Source organism: Dendrobates tinctorius, unplaced genomic scaffold (genome assembly GCF_039654945.1).
Source record: "Dendrobates tinctorius isolate UK_male_01 unplaced genomic scaffold, ASM3965494v1 ptg000079l, whole genome shotgun sequence".
Taxonomy (NCBI): Eukaryota; Metazoa; Chordata; class Amphibia; order Anura; family Dendrobatidae; genus Dendrobates; species Dendrobates tinctorius.
In genome coordinates, this window is record NW_027361747.1 from 3,554,023 (window position 1) to 3,569,659 (window position 15,637).

A 15,637-nucleotide genomic window follows, 5' to 3' on the forward strand; every position below is an offset into this window, starting at 1 on the left:
TCGATTTCGAGGCAGCGAGTCCCTTCCTGCGCCCTTCGGGGAGCACGAACAGCGTGTCCGTCTGACGAAAGGGTGCCGTCCTCGACACGTACTTCCGGAGGGCTCTTTCCAGGTCTAACGTGTGAACAGCCTTTTCCACACGGTGCACCGCTGCTGGACAAAATGAAGGCAAGACAACATCCTCATTAATGTGAAATGAGGACACAACTTTCGGCAGAAAAGGAGGGGCTGGTCTGAGCACCACCTTATCCTTATGGAAAGTGAGGAACGGAGCTCGGCAGGACAGGGCCGCCAGCTCTGAAACCCGCCTGATAGAAGTGATGGCCACTAGGAACACCACTTTCCAGGAAAGGTACCTCAAAGAGGCATCCTGAAGTGGTTCAAATGGAGCTTCCTGCAGAACACTTAGGACCAGGTTAAGGTCCCAGGCGTCCATAGGCACCTTATAGGGAGGTACCAAGTGGGAGACTCCCTGGATGAAAGTCTTAACCTGCAAATTGGTAGCAATTCTGCGCTGGAACAGGACGGATAAGGCCGATATTTGTCTCCTGAGGGAACTTGGGGCCAAGCCCGAGTCTAGGCCTGACTGGAGAAAGGCCAAGTTGTTGGGAATCGAGAATCTCAGTGGAGAAACACTCCGGCCTCGACACCAAGCAAAGAACACCTTCCAGGTGTGGTGGTAAATTTGAGCTGAAGCAGGCTTCCGGGAGCTAAGCATTGTAGCGACCACCTTGCTCCCAAAGCCTGCCTGTGTTAGAATCCAAGATTCAACGGCCATGCCGTCAAACACGGGGCCCGAGTTCGGGTGGAAAATCGGCCCTTGAGAAAGTAGATCTGGGCGCTCCGGCAGTCGCCAAGGAACGTCAGCGAGCAGCTGCATTAGATCTGGGTATCACGCTCGACGGATCCAGTCCGGGGCCAGCAGAATCGCCGGAACCCCTTCCGTCTTGATCTTTTTGATGACTCTCGGGAGTAGTGGCAGTGGGGGAAATAGATATGGTTCCATGGCAGAACCAACGCATCCACAGCTATTGCTTGCGGGTCCCTGGCCCGAGCGACATATGTGGGCACCTTGGAGTTCACTCTGGACGCCATCAGGTCCACATCCAGAGTTCCCCACAGTTGACAAAACTGCTGGAAGACGTCGGGATGTAGTGACCACTCTCCAGACACAAGATCCTGCCGGCTGAGAAAGTCTGCCGCCCAGTTTTCCACGCTCGGAATGTGGACTGCCGAAATCACCGAGTGGTTTGCTTCGGCCCACTGAAGAACGTGCCCCACCTCGCGCATGGTTGCTCTGCTGCGGGTGCCCCCTTGGTGATTTATGTAAGCCACCGCCGTGGCGTTGTCCGATTGGATCCGGACGGAGCGGTCTGCTAAGAAGTGATGAAACTGCTGCAGAACCAGCCAAATTGCTCGTATTTCCAATAAGTTGATCGGGAGGCGTGCCTCCTGTGGCGACCACCGTCCCTGGGTCGTGTGGTGGTGAAACACCGCTCCCCAGCCGAGGAGACTGGGGGGAAGGGTTTCCCCTGGGTCAGAGAGGAACTGGTTATTCACCATCTGAGCGACTGCCTGACTCGAGGGGACAGACGGCACCGCCGATCGAGCGTGAAAGGATTCTTGTCCCAGGCTGACAAGAGAGCGTGCTGCAGGGGGCGAAAATGGAACTGGGCGAACGGTATTGCTTTCATTGCTGCCACCATTCGTCCTAGAATCCTCATCCCGAAACGAATGGTATGAGGGACTGGTTGGCGAAGAGTCCGAACTCCCTGCCGGAGAGTTAGGGCTTTTTCCCGAGGGAGAATCACCGACCCTCGGCAAGCGTCGAAGACCATTCCTAAGAAGGAAATCCTCTGAGCTGGCACAAGGGATGACTTCTTCACATTGACCAACCACGCTAAGCGGGCAAGAGTATCTAGCGTGATGTTGACATTTCCCTCGCATGCCCGTCTTGAAGGGCCCTTGACCAATAGGTCGTCCAAGTAAGGCAAGACGACTATGCCTCGAGAATGCAATATGGCCATGACAACTGCCATAACCTTTGTGAATTCTCTGGGAGCCGTGGCTAACCCGAAAGGTAGCGCCACAAACTGAAAATGTCGACCGTTGATGGCAAAACGAAGGAACCTTTGATGAGGAGGAAAGATGAGAATATGCAGATATGCGTCCTGGATGTCGACCGAGGCCAAGTATTCTCCCTGCTCCGTGGCCGGACGGAGAGACTCCATCCAGAAATGTCTGACCATGATGAATTTGTTAAGAAGTTTGAGGTCCAAAACAGGTCTGACAGGAACGGCAAACAGGTTGGAAAAGAAGCCCTAAGCCCTATCGTGCTCTGGCACGGGAACAATGACCCCGTTGCGCTGGAGCGATTCGATGGCTCCCAACAGAGCTCTTGCCTGGGTATCCACCCTGGGAAGACGAGAAAGAAAAAAACGTTGTGGAGGGTTTCTGACAAACTCTCTTTTGTAACCCGAGGCCACCAACTCCTTTACCCATGCGTCGTCAGCGACACTGAACCAGACGTGGCGAAACCAGAGTAGTCGGCCGCCCATCTTGCTGGTGGCGTCTGGTAAATGCTTCGAGTCATTTGGCTGATGATGTTTGGGATCTGGATCCCCTCAATCTGGGCTGTTGAGTACGCATTCTCCCCAATGGGTTGGTTCTATATGAGACCTGCCGCTCCCTATCCTTGTTGGGGCGGCCTGAAGCGGTTGAATTGGCCGCTGTGGTCCACCCCAGGGTTGCGAAAGGCCTGAAAATGTGCCTGAAAAGGGTGGCGAAAAGGTGGTTTGACCTTTTGCTGAGGGAGAAAACCGCTCTTTCCTCCTGTGGAGTCGGAGATAAGTTGATCTAACTTCTCCCCAAATAGACGGCCGCACTGATAGGGCAGGAAGTCAAGGACTTCTTGGAAGTAGAATCGGCCTGCCATGTCCTTAACCATAGAGCTCTTCTGACAGAAATTGCGTTAGCGGCAGCAAGTGCCAAGCAATTAGCTGCATCCAAAGATGCATTGATTACGTAGTCTCCGGCCATCGCGATCTGACTCGATCTCCGATATCTCTGCAGGTAGTTCTTGCTCCTGCGCGACCTTGTTTAATGATTCTGACCATGAGATCATGGCCTTGGCTACCCAAGTTGCTGCGAACGAGGGAGAGAGCGCTGATCCTGATGCCTCATATACTGAGCGAGCTAAGCTCTCTATGGCTACTTTCACACATCAGTTTTTTGCCGTCAGGCAGGATCCGGCTTTTTTTAGAAAAAACGGATCCGGCATAAATTTTGGAGAACTGTAGAAACGGATCCGTTTTTTTGCTGGATCAGTCTCTGTTCCTGGAGGCTGGCCAATTGGATCTGAGCATGCGCAGACTTAAAAAAACCGGATCCGGTGGCTGGATCTGTCTTTTTCTGGATCCGGCGCATTCCGGCGCCCATAGACTTTCATTGTAGCAAAAAGCTGGAAGCGCCGGATCCGGCGCTTCCGGCTCCGGATCCGGTTTTACAAAAAAAAGCCGGATCGCGCCTGAAGGCAAAAAACTGATGTGTGAAAGAGGCCTATGAGGCGATCCGTGGGATCCTTAATAGAGGAACCACTACAGTAGGTACGGATAACAGAGTTTTAGTGGCTAGGCGTGACATCGGTGGATCCACCATCGGAGATTCCGTCCATTTTTTACGGAGGTCCGGGGCAAATGGATACCTTGCTTCGAGTGCCTTTTGACCAGAGAAACGCCTGTCTGGTCGTTCCCTGTGTCGCTGCACTATGTCCCCAAACTCAGGGTGAGAGAATAAAATTCTGTGCGGCCGCTTCACTCGCTTAAACGCCACGTTATGCCCTGTAGCCGCTGCGGGATCATCCTCAATCCCCAAGGTCTGATTGACGGCTTCTATGAGGCTGTCCACTGTCTCACGTGACCCTGGAGCATCCAGGTCAAGGGGCTCATCTGAGTCAAAATCTGAGGTCTGCTCGCTATCAACCACTGGCGACAGAGAGCGAGAAACAGAACTTCCGGATGCCAAAGCACCGGATGGACTGGGCGACACCGCGTGGATTCTCTTCCCCCGGGTCTGCATGGAATGAGAGCGGCCCCTGCAGGCCGAAGGCTCTAGTGAGGTGGAGGTTCCCTCTAAGGCCGGCGAGCCACTGTCCCTGCCCCTATCTGGGGACTCGATTGCCCTCGTAAGCGACGCCATGGACTGTGACAGTGATAGGGCCCACTCCGGGGGGTTCGGGACCTCGGTGGCAGACACAAGGGAGGGCTTCTGGGCACGTTCGGACTCGCAGGCTTCGCATAATCGCTTGCTCTGTGCCCGCCGAAACGCAGCCCGACAAGAGATGCATGCAGCGTAAAAAAACATGTGCGTCTTTTGCTTTTTCAGACATGCTGTATCTGTTCGCTGCTGGGGAGGAGGGAAGGAGGTAGCACCTCGTTTTCCCTGTAGCGTGGCCTCCCGGGCAGCACTTACCCCACGTTCCTGGACGCCTCCACACCAAAATCGCGCGCCACCAGCTGTGGGGTGGGCCGCCAGCATATAAACTGCTCCAGGGGCGGTACTTCCGGCTCTGCGGCTTAGCCGCGCTCCGAAGCCGGGGACTAAATTTATCCACCGCCGCCCAGGCCTGGGGGGCGGGCCGCCGGAAGTGACGCACGGCCCGGAGGCGGAACTTCCGGCGGCGACCTAGCTCCGGCTAAAGCCGCAGCCTCAATTTATCCCCTGCCTGCGACGGGGGGCACGCACGGACATTCCATGGCGCCACAAAAACTGGCGCTACTTACTGGCACAGGCTGCTCCGCACCGCGCTCTCCATCTGCAGCCACGCTCAGTCAAGAATGGCTGGTGGCATCTGCCGGCTAAGGGCTCCAGCCCCGGATCTTCGCCGCAAGAGCCCTCCCAGGCCCTCTCCTCACTGACGATCCTCTTCGGCTTCCCAGCTCAGGTATGTGAGGGGGCCTTGAAAAATAGGACGGTGCAGGCACCCTAGCTCCATCTAACCTCTTCAGGGGGGTGAGGAGAGGGACTGTCCGCCGCCTTGCAGCACCGCAGTCTAAGCATTGGTGGAGCAGTGGGGGCCGCACGAACTAGTCTTGTGCCTCTGTACAGCCCATGGTTTCAATACCTAGGGGTGGTCAGGGCTAAGTCCGGCATCGTGTCCCAAGTCGCGGTAGAGGATACGTGGAGGGACACTCGCACGTGCTCGCCCGTTGTTGGTTTGAGGAAATCGGACCCTTTCAATAGGATCCGTTGCCCCTGTCTAATCTTCATGGAAAAAGTCTGGAGCAAAATAAAAAAACGACGTGTGCCTCCATGGACACTAAGCAAAAAACTGATTTCCGCCCGCAATAGGGGCGGGGGTGTATACGGTGTCAGCCTCCTAGCGGCAGAAGCATACACCACAGTATCTGAGTCCCCCAATGAGGCGAAGAAGAAAACAGCTGGTATCAAGCCCTGATGTTAAAGGGAACCTGTCATCCCCCCCCCCCCCGGGGCGTTTTTATGTAAAAGAGCCACCTTCAGCAGCACTAAGGCCTAGTAACGCTGAAATACTGACTTTTATAAATTGCTCCTCATGCCTGTATTGAGTCCCATAGGTATGGTGTGTTCCCCTGTATCAGCCGCCTCCCAGCCGTCCATCATCATCCTCTTGCGTCTGTGCGCCGCCTCCTCCTGTGTTGCTGTTACATACCGGCGCCTGCGCTGTGCCAACAGTTCTCGGGCATGCGTAGTGCGCGCTGCCCGGGAACTGACATCAGGCTATCGCGCCTGCGTGTTGTGAAGGCCCCAGATCCCGCTCCGCAGTGTGTTATGATGTATTGACACTGCAGGGCTGGAATACATCATAACACACTGCGGGGCGGGATCTGGGGCCTCCGCAACACGCAGGCGCGATAGCCTGACGACAGTTCCCGGGCAGCGCTCACTGCGCATGCCTGAGAACTGTTGGCACAGCGCTGGCTCCGGCATGTGACAGCAACACAGGAGGAGACGATGCACAGACGCAGGAGAAGGATGATGGTCGGCTGGGAGGCAGCTGATACAGGGGGACACACCATACCTATGGACTCAATACAGGTATGGGGAGCAAGTTATAAAAGTCAGTATTTCGGCGTTACTAGGGATCAGAAACAGAAGAGCCACCTTCACAGAATGCAGCCTTAGTGCTGCTGAATGTGGCTCTTTTACTTAAAAACGCCTGGGGGGGGGTGACAGGTTCCCTTTAATAATGGACAGGAGTCTATCAGAGACCCCCATTACTAACACTGTAAGAAAAAATAAAAGCACACACACATAAGCACTTTAAAAAAAAAAGTTCTCCGACACCATCACAGGGTGACCAATGTGTTTGGTTAATACTACATGTACCTGAACTGACACATGGAAGACACATTCTCCCTCATGGATATCGATCTCATCTAACACGCAAACACCTGTCAGTACGTACAGTACGTGTACCATGGACGGCACACCGATGACACGGGTACTGGAAATGCCCGGGCGTGTGGAGGCGGCCTTATACCGTCAGCACCTGCTTCTAACAACAGCAACCAGAGCTAGCGCTGCTTTTTAACCATTTGGATGCCGCTGTCTATCATGGATAGTGGTGTTTAAATGGTCGCAACTAAAAAATAAGTGACACCATAGCTCCCAAGTGTCCCGGATTTGGCAGGACAGTCCCGTTTTTGATTGCATGTCCCGCTGTCCCGGGCGGTAGCTTATTTTTCCCGCATTTCACTGAGCCGCCACGCCCCCCCAGACAGACCCACCGGCCACCGCAGCCCCACAGTGATGAATCCCAGCGCCGATCGTGTACGAGGTGTACGGAGCGGAGCCGCACGTGCACGAGGTGTACGGAGCGGAGCCGCACGTGCACGAGGTGTACGGAGCGGAGCCGCACGTGCACGAGGTGTACGGAGCGGAGCCGCACGTGCACGACGTGTACGGAGCGGAGCCGCACGTGCACGACGTGTACGGAGCGGAGCCGCACGTGCACGAGGTGTACGGAGCGGAGCCGCACGTGCACGAGGTGTACGGAGCGGAGCCGCACGTGCACGAGGTGTACGGAGGGGAGCCGCACGTGCACGAGGTGTACGGAGGGGAGCCGCACGTGCACGAGGTGTACGGAGGGGAGCCGCACGTGCACGAGGTGTACGGAGGGGAGCCGCACGTGCACGAGGTGTACGGAGCGGAGCCGCACGTGCACGAGGTGTACGGAGCGGAGCCGCACGTGCACGAGGTGTACGGAGCGGAGCCGCACGTGCACGAGGTGTACGGAGCGGAGCCGCACGTGCACGAGGTGTACGGAGCGGAGCCGCACGTGCACGAGGTGTACGGAGCGGAGCCGCACGTGCACGAGGTGTACGGAGCGGAGCCGCACGTGCACGAGGTGTACGGAGCGGAGCCGCACGTGCACGAGGTGTACGGAGCGGAGCCGCACGTGCACGAGGTGTACGGAGCGGAGCCGCACGTGCACGAGGTGTACGGAGCGGAGCCGCACGTGCACGAGGTGTACGGAGCAGAGCCGCACGTGCACGAGGTGTACGGAGCAGAGCCGCACGTGCACGAGGTGTACGGAGCAGAGCCGCACGTGCACGAGGTGTACGGAGCAGAGCCGCACGTGCACGAGGTGTACGGAGCAGAGCCGCACGTGCACGAGGTGTACGGAGCAGAGCCGCACGTGCACGAGGTGTACGGAGCAGAGCCGCACGTGCACGAGGTGTACGGAGCAGAGCCGCACGTGCACGAGGTGTACGGAGCAGAGCCGCACGTGCACGAGGTGTACGGAGCAGAGCCGCACGTGCACGAGGTGTACGGAGCAGAGCCGCACGTGCACGAGGTGTACGGAGCAGAGCCGCACGTGCACGAGGTGTACGGAGCAGAGTCGCACGTGCACGAGGTGTACGGAGCAGAGTCGCACGTGCACGAGGTGTACGGAGCAGAGTCGCACGTGCACGAGGTGTACGGAGCAGAGTCGCACGTGCACGAGGTGTACGGAGCAGAGTCGCACGTGCACGAGGTGTACGGAGCAGAGTCGCACGTGCACGAGGTGTACGGAGCAGAGTCGCACGTGCACGAGGTGTACGGAGCAGAGTCGCACGTGCACGAGGTGTACGGAGCAGAGTCGCACGTGCACGAGGTGTACGGAGCAGAGTCGCACGTGCACGAGGTGTACGGAGCAGAGTCGCACGTGCACGAGGTGTACGGAGCAGAGTCGCACGTGCACGAGGTGTACGGAGCAGAGTCGCACGTGCACGAGGTGTACGGAGCAGAGTCGCACGTGCACGAGGTGTACGGAGCAGAGTCGCACGTGCACGAGGTGTACGGAGCAGAGTCGCACGTGCACGAGGTGTACGGAGCAGAGTCGCACGTGCACGAGGTGTACGGAGCAGAGTCGCACGTGCACGAGGTGTACGGAGCAGAGTCGCACGTGCACGAGGTGTACGGAGCAGAGTCGCACGTGCACGAGGTGTACGGAGCAGAGTCGCACGTGCACGAGGTGTACGGAGCAGAGTCGCACGTGCACGAGGTGTACGGAGCAGAGTCGCACGTGCACGAGGTGTACGGAGCAGAGTCGCACGTGCACGAGGTGTACGGAGCAGAGTCGCACGTGCACGAGGTGTACGGAGCAGAGTCGCACGTGCACGAGGTGTACGGAGCAGAGTCGCACGTGCACGAGGTGTACGGAGCAGAGTCGCACGTGCACGAGGTGTACGGAGCAGAGTCGCACGTGCACGAGGTGTACGGAGCAGAGTCGCACGTGCACGAGGTGTACGGAGCAGAGTCGCACGTGCACGAGGTGTACGGAGCAGAGTCGCACGTGCACGAGGTGTACGGAGCAGAGTCGCACGTGCACGAGGTGTACGGAGCAGAGTCGCACGTGCACGAGGTGTACGGAGCAGAGTCGCACGTGTACGAGGTGTACGGAGCAGAGTCGCCTGTGTACGAGGTGTACGGAGCAGAGTCGCACGTGTACGAGGTGTACGGAGCAAAGTCGCACGTGTACGAGGTGTATGGAGCAGAGTTGCACGTGTACAAGGTGTACAGAACGGAGCTGTGTGGACGGAGCAGAGCCACATGTGTACAATGTGTACGGAGCGGAGCCGCACGTGTATGATATAGAAGGTTTGCACATGTACGAGGTGTACGGGGCAGAGCCGCACGTATACGAGGTGTACGGAGCAGAGTCGCACCAGTACGAGGTGTACGGAGCAGAGTCGCACCAGTACGAGGTGTACGGAGCAGAGTCGCACGAGGTGTACGGAGCAGAGCCACGTCTGTACAAGGTGTACGGAACAGAGCCGCGTGTGTACGAAGTGTACGGAGCAGAGTCGCATATGTACGAGGAGTACGGAGCGGAGCCATGTGTGTACGAAGTGTACGGAGCAGAGCCGCATGTGTACGATGTGTACGGAGCAGAGCCGCACATGTACGAGGTGTGCGGAATGGAGCCATATGTGCAAGGAGTGGAGCCGCGTGTATTCGAGGTGTACGGAGGGGAGCCACGTGTGTAGGAGGTGTATGGAGCGGAGCCGTGTTTGTACGAGGTGTACGGAACGGAGCCCTGTGTGTACAAAGTGTACAGAGCTGAGCCGTGTGTTTATGGAGCAGAGCCACGTGTGTACGAGGTGTATGGAGCAGAACCGCGTTTGTACAAAGTGTATGGAGCAAAGCCGCATGTGTACAAGGTTTACGGAGTGAAGCCATATGTGTACAAGGTTTAACATACAGAGTGTGGCAACAAGTGTACAAGGTGTATGGAGCAGAGCCGCATGTGTACGAGGTTTACCGAGTGGAGCCGTGTGTGTGCGAGGTGTGTGCAGCGGAACCGTGTGTGTACGAGGCATACAAAGCGGAACTGTGTGTGTATGAGGTGTCCCGGATCCAGCGGGACAGTCCTGATTTTGATAGTCTGCCCCGGCTGGGAGCTTACTTTTCCCGCGGACACAGGAGTACCCGGCGGAGCCCTAAAGAGAACTTTAAAATTCACACGTGACATTCCACCGGAAGCGACGTGCTAGAAGCTGACCGGAAATGAGGTAATTTCGGGATGAGATTGTGACGGAACCATGGAAGCACTTCAGGGAATGCTTCAGATCCATCACCATGTCCTCCTCCATAGCGTGGACAGCAGGATCACCTTGGAATCGGGGATGCCGGCCATGTGAGTGGATCATGATATGTCCTGCATCGGGAGGCATTACAATGGGAGCCGGACTGCTATAGTATCTTTATAGAATGTTTCTTTTTCACTGTTTGTTTCTTTATAACCTTTCTTTCATCTGTATCTTTCTTTCTCTCTCTGCTCGCTCTCTCATTCCCCTCTTTCTTTCTCTCTCTGCTCGCTCTCTCATTCCCCTCTTTCTTTCTCTCTCTGCTCGGTCTCTCATTCCCCTCTCTGCTCGCTCTCTCATTCCCCTCTTTCTTTCTCTCTGCTCGCTCTCTCATTCCCCTTTCTTTCTCTCTCTGCTCGCTCTCTCATTCCCCTCTTTCTTTCTCTCTCTGCTCGCTCTCTCATTCCCCTCTTTCTTTCTCTCTCTGCTCGCTCTCTCATTCCCCTCTTTCTTTCTCTCTCTGCTCGCTCTCTCATTCCCCTCTTTCTTTCTCTCTCTGCTCGCTCTCTCATTCCCCTCTGTCTTTCGCTCTCTGCTCGCTCTCTCATTCCCCTTTCTCTCTGCTCGCTCTCTCATTCCCCTCTTTCTTTCTCTCTCTGCTCGCTCTCTCATTCCCCTCTTTCTTTCTCTCTCTGCTCGCTCTCTCATTCCCCTCTTTCTTTCTCTCTGCTCGCTCTCTCATTCCCCTCTTTCTTTCTCTCTCTGCTGGCTCTCTCATTCCCCTTTCTTTCTCTCTCTGCTCGCTCTCTCATTCCCCTCTTTCTTTCTCTCTCTGCTCGCTCTCTCATTCCCCTCTTTCTTTCTCTCTCTGCTCGCTCTCTCATTCCCCTCTTTCTTTCTCTCTCTGCTCGCTCTCTCATTCCCCTCTTTCTTTCTCTCTCTGCTCGCTCTCTCATTCCTCTTTCTCTCTCTCTGCTCGCTCTCTCATTCCCCTTTCTTTCTCTCTCTACTCGCTCTCTCATTCCCCTCTTTCTTTCTCTCTGCTCGCTCTCTCATTCCCCTCTTTCTTTCTCTCTCTGCTCGCTCTCTCATTCCCCTTTCTTTCTCTCTCTGCTCGCTCTCTCATTCCCCTCTTTCTTTCTCTCTGCTCGCTCTCTCATTCCCCTCTTTCTTTCTCTCTGCTCGCTCTCTCATTCCCCTTTCTTTCTCTCTCTGCTCGCTCTCTCATTCCCCTTTCTTTCTCTCTCTGCTCGCTCTCTCATTCCCCTCTTTCTTTCTCTCTCTGCTCGCTCTCTCATTCCCCTCTTTCTTTCTCTCTCTGCTCGCACTCTCATTCCCCTCTTTCTTTCTCTCTCTGCTCGCTCTCTCATTCCCCTCTTTCTTTCTCTCTCTGTTCTCTCTCTCATTCCCCTCTTTCTTTCTCTCTCTGTTCTTTCTCTCTCTGTTTTCTTTCATTCCCCTCTGTCTTTCTCTCTGCTCGCTCTTTCATTCCCCTCTTTCTCTCTGCTCGCTCTTTCATTCCCCTCTTTCTTTCTCTCTGCTCGCTCTCTCATTCCGCTCTTTCTTTCTCTCTGCTCGCTCTCTCATTCCCCTCTTTCTTTCTCTCTGCTCGCTCTCTCATTCCCCTCTTTCTTTCTCTCTGCTCGCTCTCTCATTCCCCTCTTTCTTTCTCTCTGCTCGCTCTCTCATTCCCCTCTTTCTTTCTCTCTGCTCGCTCTCTCATTCCCTTCTTTCTCTCTCTGCTCGCTCTCTCATTCCCCTTTCTCTCTCTCTGCTCGCTCTCTCATTCCCCTCTTTCTTTCTCTCTCTGCTCGCTCTCTCATTCCCCTCTTTCTCTCTCTCTGCTCGCTCTCTCATTCCCCTCTTTTTCTCTCTCTGCTCGCTCTCTCATTCCCCTTTCTTTCTCTCTCTGCTCGCTCTCTCATTCCCCTCTTTCTCTCTCTCTGCTCGCTCTCTCATTCCCCTTTCTTTCTCTCTCTGCTCGCTCTCTCATTCCCCTCTCTGCTCGCTCTCTCATTCCCCTTTCTTTCTCTCTCTGCTCGCTCGCTCATTCCCCTTTCTTTCTCTCTCTGCTCGCTCTCTCATTCCCCTCTTTCTTTCTCTCTGCTCGCTCTCTCATTCCCCTCTTTATTTCTCTCTCTGCTCGCTCTCTCATTCCCCTCTTTCTTTCTCTCTCTGCTCGCTCTCTCATTCCCCTCTTTCTTTCTCTCTCTGCTCGCTCTCTCATTCCCCTCTTTCTTTCTCTCTCTGCTCGCTCTCTCATTCCCCTCTTTCTTTCTCTCTGTTCTCTCTCTCATTCCCCTCTTTCTTTCTCTCTGTTCTCTCTCTCATTCCCCTTTCTTTCTCTCTCTGTTCTTTCTCTCTGTTTTCTTTCATTCCCCTCTTTCTTTCTCTCTGTTCTTTCTTTCATTCCCCTCTTTCTCTCTGCTCGCTCTTTCATTCCCCTCTTTCTTTCTTTCTCTCTGCTCGCTCTCTCATTCCCCTCTTTCTTTCTCTGCTCGCTCTCTCATTCCCCTTTCTTTCTCTCTCTGCTCGCTCTCTCATTCCCCTCTTTCTTTCTCTCTGTTCTCTCTCTCATTCCCCTTTCTTTCTCTCTCTGTTCTTTCTCTCTCTGATTTCTTTCATTCCCCTCTTTCTTTCTCTCTGTTCTTTCTTTCATTCCCCTCTTTCTCTCTGCTCGCTCTTTCATTCCCCTCTTTCTTTCTCTCTGCTCGCTCTCTCATTCCCCTTTCTTTCTCTCTCTGCTCGCTCTCTCATTCCCCTCTTTCTCTCTCTCTGCTCGCTCTCTCATTGCCCTTTCTTTCTCTCTGCTCGCTCTCTCATTCCCCTTTCTTTCTCTCTCTGCTCGCTCTCTCATTCCCCTTTCTTTCTCTCTCTGCTCGCTCTCTCATTCCCCTCTTTCTTTCTCTCTCTGCTCGCTCTCTCATTCCCCTTTCTTTCTCTCTCTGCTCGCTCTCTCATTCCCCTTTCTTTCTCTCTCTGCTCGCTCTCTCATTCCCCTTTCTTTCTCTCTGCTCGCTCTCTCATTCCCCTCTTTCTTTCTCTCTGCTCGCTCATTCCCCTCTTTCTTTCTCTCTCTGCTCGCTCTCTCATTCCCCTCTTTCTTTCTCTCTGCTCGCTCTCTCATTCCCCTTTCTCTCTCTCTGCTCGCTCTCTCATTCCCCTCTTTCTTTCTCTCTCTGCTCGCTCTCTCATTCCCCTTTCTTTCTCTCTGCTCGCTCTCTCATTCCCCTTTCTTTCTCTCTCTGCTCGCTCTCTCATTCCCCTTTCTTTCTCTCTCTGTTCTTTCTCTCTCTCTCTCTGTTTTCTTTCATTCCCCTCTTTCTTTCTCTGTTCTTTCTTTCATTCCCCTCTTTCTTTCTCTCTGCTCGCTCTTTCACTCCCCTTTCTTTCTCTCTGCTTGCTCTCTCATTCCGCTCTTTCTTTCTCTCTGCTCGCTCTCTCATTCCGCTCTTTCTTTCTCTCTGCTCGCTCTTTCATTCCGCTCTCTCATTCCGCTCTCTCTGTTCGCTCTTTCATTCCCCTGTCTTTCTCTCTGTTCTTTCTTTCATTCCCCTCTCCGTTTTCTTTTTTCTCTCTCTGTTCTTTCTTTTCCTCAGTACCAGTCAGTGTGATCAGCAGTGCTAAAAGGGTGTTTTTTGGGCATGGACATGGGTGTGGCTAGTTGTGAAATGGGTGTGGCCTAAAATTTGCTACGGCGCGCTCAGCAGCCTTTGTCCCTCTTTCCCTTCTTAAAAAGTTGGAAGGTATGGTGAAACAATTTATATAAAAAAAAAAAGTCTCAAAACTATGTACAGTAATGCATACCCATTTTTCCATATATAATCCAAAAATCAGAGGCAGCACACCATTCCTAGTGAGAGTAGATATTTTATCTACCCAGTCAGGAAGGGGTTAAGCTGCCTGAAGCTCTGCTGTGCAGTCCTCTGCCCTCAGTGGTGAGACGCCGGGGCTCGGAGGAGACCGCTATGGTGGGTGCAGTGTAAATGCCATGCACAGGGCTCCCTCTAGTGGCAGAACTCTGAGGTTTCCTCCTGATTGGGGGGGTCTGCTCTCCAAGAAAGAAGGGGAGATTGCTACAAGTTTGTATGGGGAGAAAAGGGGTCAGGGTCACTGAAACGCTACAGATGAGCCTGCGCCATTCTAGAGACGACAGCAGATGTGCGACATTATTCATATAAGCCGCAAAGTGTGTGCGAAGTGTTCCCGTGACACTGAGAAGGCTTGTACAGCGCCCCCTGCGTGCTGGGCGGGGCACCGGGAGTCACTGGCGGCCATGTGTCACCGGCAGCTGCACTCACCTGGCTGTCTTCCTCCAGTCCCGGGCTCCATGTGACAGCCTCCCGGCATGCACCGCGTCTCTGCTGCTCTTAAAGCGGCAATGCCACCAGGAGGTTTAGGGTTTTCTCGTTTCGTTTATGGAAGCACTGTGCACTCTCACATTTTTGCATCAGTTTTTTTTTTGTTTTTTTTTTTAACGAATCCAGTCCAAAATCCTTTTCAAAAAGCAGTTCAACAGCATCTAGAAAACCATTACCATTTATTATTATTATTATTATAAATTTATATAGCGCCATTTATTCCATGGCGCTTTACATGTGAAAAGGGGAAATATAGACAAGTATAGTAAACATGTGTAAGACAAGGGACACACAAGTACATAAGGAGAGGGGACCCTGCCTGCGAGGGCTCACAGTCTACAGGGATGGGTGAGGATACAGTAGGAGAGGGTAGAGCAGGTTGTGCGGTGGTTCAGTAGAACCGAGGATCATTGCAGGCTGTAGGCTTGTCGGAACAGGTGGGTCTTCAGGTTCTTCTTGAAGGTTTCCGTTGATGGTGAGAGTCTGATGTGTTGCGGAAGGGAGTTCCAGAGTATGGGGGAAGCACGGGAGAAGTCTTGTATGCGGTTGTGGGAAGAAGAGATAAGGGGGGAGTAGAGAAGGAGATCTTGAGATGATCGAAGGTTGCGTGCGGGTAGGTACCTAGAGACCATGTCACAGATGTATGGAGGAGACAGGTTATGGATGGCTTTGTATGTCATGGTTAGGGTTTTGAACTGGAGTCTCTGGGCAATAGGAAGCCAGTGAAGGGCCTGGCATAGGGGTAGGCTGGGGAATAGCGGGGAGACAGGTGGATTAGTAGGGCAGCAGAGTGTAGGATGGACTGGAGTGGTGCCAGAGTGCTAGAGGGAAGGCCAGAGAGTAGGAGGTTGCAGTAGTCGAGGCGGGAGATGATAAGGGCGTGCACTAGTGCTTTTGTGGTTTAATGGTTGAGGAATGAGTGGATCCGGGAAATATTTTTGAGTTTGAGAGGAAGCAAGGGCTTGGATATGTGGTTTGAAAGAGAGGGCAGAGTCGAGGATCACTCCAAGGCACCGAGCGGGACTGGGGAAAGAGAGCAGCCATTGACATTGATGGATTTGTCTGGTGGAGGGGTAGAGTGAGATGGGGGAAAGATGATGAATTCTGTTTTGTCCATGTTCAGTTTGAGAAAGTGAGCAGACAAGAAGGCTGAGATAGCAGACAGACATTGTGGGATTTCAGTCAGTAAGGAGGCGAGGTCAGGTCCAGATAGGTAGATCTGCG

The 15,637-nt window shown here is 54.2% G+C and overlaps 1 protein-coding gene across 4 annotated transcripts in view; it reads right to left on the bottom strand.

Annotated features, from left to right (window-relative positions):
* The window catches only part of GUF1 (GTP binding elongation factor GUF1), a 90,393-nt gene extending 75,928 nt beyond the window's left edge, over window positions 1-14,465 (bottom strand). For all 4 annotated transcript variants that reach the window (XM_073583446.1, XM_073583448.1, XM_073583445.1 and 1 more), the window contains exon 1: window positions 14,354-14,465. The gene's annotated coding sequence lies outside the window, so the exon portion shown is untranslated. The remainder of the gene's footprint in view (window positions 1-14,353) is intronic.
* Between the last annotated feature and the right edge of the window lie 1,172 nt (window positions 14,466-15,637).